The following is a 2,412-nucleotide window of genomic DNA, read 5'->3' as shown; positions in this document are numbered from 1 at the left end:
ATCGCACATTTCGAATCAAGCACCAAATAGAAAAAGCATCAACGTCTTTTGGAGTCTACTGTTAACATGGCGGATTCATATTACCAGGTAAGCACTATTTTATACTAAATTTGATTTGTGTCATCGATATATCGCTAGCTTAGCATGCAAAGATGCCAAGTCAAATTTTGTAATTTTAAAGGAAAGGAAAAAACTTCTTATAGCGATTTTCGCAAATATCTGAATACAACATATTGCGCGTTTAAAGCAAAGCAAAAATTCAAGCGAATAAGGATTCGATCTCTATTAAAAGATTTCGTACTATTTTGGTTTTGTCGGATTTTCGGTTCCTCTTTTGGACCTAGCAAACTTGCCTTTCATTGAATATAAACTAGAAAAAAATAAAACAAGTACATCCTAATCATGTTAGCTTCTGCTTGTTAGATTAAAGTTGGCATGGATAGGATTTATGGCAACCCAACAGAAACATCCCCGTAGTGAACACGAAATCAATTCCTGCTCGTCTGCTACGACTGGTGGCATCCGAAAACTTACTTTCTGGAAGCAGAGCCGCCTTCTAGGAACGACAGAAGACATCTCTACGAAAATAGTTCCACACAACCATTATCTTTTCACACTCGTGTCCCGCCCTTGCCATCATCGGAGTTCAAACATCACCCACCGTAGACGAAGAGCTTGAGTTTTCTTGAGGTACTTGCCCTCTTAAACTACTCAGCTAATACTAATTCACTTTGGGTAGAGCTTGAAGATTTAATCTATTTAGGGAAGCCTTAGTAATGCCGCTACATCTTTCCACCGACGGTCGGCTCTACGTAACGACCCAGATTTATATGCATACATATATCTGCCCAAGTATGGTCATTCCAGAAGCATTCCCCAGTTCGGAGGGTGGCATTTTGATAGATTTGTCCATTGAGTGCTGCTAAAGGGTACTTTCTCGATCGGCATATTTCGATACAGACTGTAGTCAAGTATGTATTTTGTGTACATTGTCTGCGTGTGGTCATTGTGTACATGATGCCGAAAGCGCAAGTGAGCTGTTTTAAATAGCCTCAATAAACAAGCTCTCTTCTTTTAAGACTGTACCACCCAATCCCTTGCGAATCGCAGCAGGATATCAGAAAAACTGGACTTTGACATGAAAAACTCTAAAATGAATATCCTATATGAAGCATTTTATTCTATTTGGTAATACCAATTCGTAATTAGTTGTGTTGAATTAAAAAAATCTCTCGTGTTTCTGCTTGGAAATCCAAATATCTTACTAAATATAAACTTTATGAGGATTGCCAGCTCATGAAAGCCATACATTCAATTAAAGTTTTCAAAAAATTTACAAATGTCAGTGAATACTCTGCAATTTGGCGAACATTGAAACCTGCTTTTTTAATTTCATTTATTTTTACATATATCGCTAGTGATAATGGCCGAGAGTAGGTTGTTTGTGGGCATGTTGAGTAGGTGAGGAGCAGGTTTTGTACGCTTAGCAGTGGTAAGAGAGAAATTTTTTGAGCTTTGCTGCTTAATCACTTTGCTGACTTTTTTCGCGCTTTGTTTCCCTCATTTAATTTTGCCTTGCGTGCTTCACACCGCTTCACTAAGCTCTGATCAAATCCGATATTCTTTCAGCGGTCAATGCCTGGCTCGTTGCGACTACTGCTGGCTGGTTTGCCTCGTTTTTCGGTTTTCAAGTTTAAGCGATTTTATTTAAAAATCGGAAACTTCAATTGCCATGACCTCAACTCGCTGTTGTGCTATATATACCCTTGTATACCCTAATTACATTTAAGTTTAATATTTATTCCATAATACTTTCTTAAGTATTTTTTATTTGGAATTTTAGTAGGTCAGATTGACATTTAGATTCCATAGGATTTTTAATCTCTAAATCAGCTCTGATAAGTAATGATATGTAAACACATACCCAAATTGGGATGTAACAGTATGTAAAATCTTTTCGCTGCATATGATTACGGTGTTTTTGCGAAAACTGGTATTCAAACTGTAATCAAAATATTTAGCACACCAGCTTGTTGTGTCCCCTATTCCAATGTCGCAGTACACCGGTCGCATTACATTCAAATACTACTTCTGGCAACATCGAAAATTGGAACAAAGTCATAAATGTTGCGGTTAACTAACGACAAGTTGCAACTTTTTTATTTCTTACGTTGTACTACGTAATTCTAGTTAGCATGCATGTATGTGTGTGTATGTATGTTTTTTGCGGGAAACGGAAGCGCAAAGTGTGAAGAAAATACATACAATTACAAGAAAAAAAGTGCAAGTTTACAAAATCCGAATCAAATCTACTTTCATGCAGGGCATTTACTTACCTTTCCAACAAATTCCTAGAAGTTTGTAATTACAATTGAAATTGCGAAATTATCGGCCATCACTTTCACTGCACAG

Source organism: Rhagoletis zephyria, unplaced genomic scaffold (assembly GCF_001687245.7).
Source record: "Rhagoletis zephyria isolate East Lansing unplaced genomic scaffold, Rhagoletis_zephyria_1.1 Rzeph_scaffold_04762, whole genome shotgun sequence".
NCBI lineage: Eukaryota > Metazoa > Arthropoda > Insecta > Diptera > Tephritidae > Rhagoletis > Rhagoletis zephyria.
Note: the sequence above shows the minus strand (reverse complement) of the source record.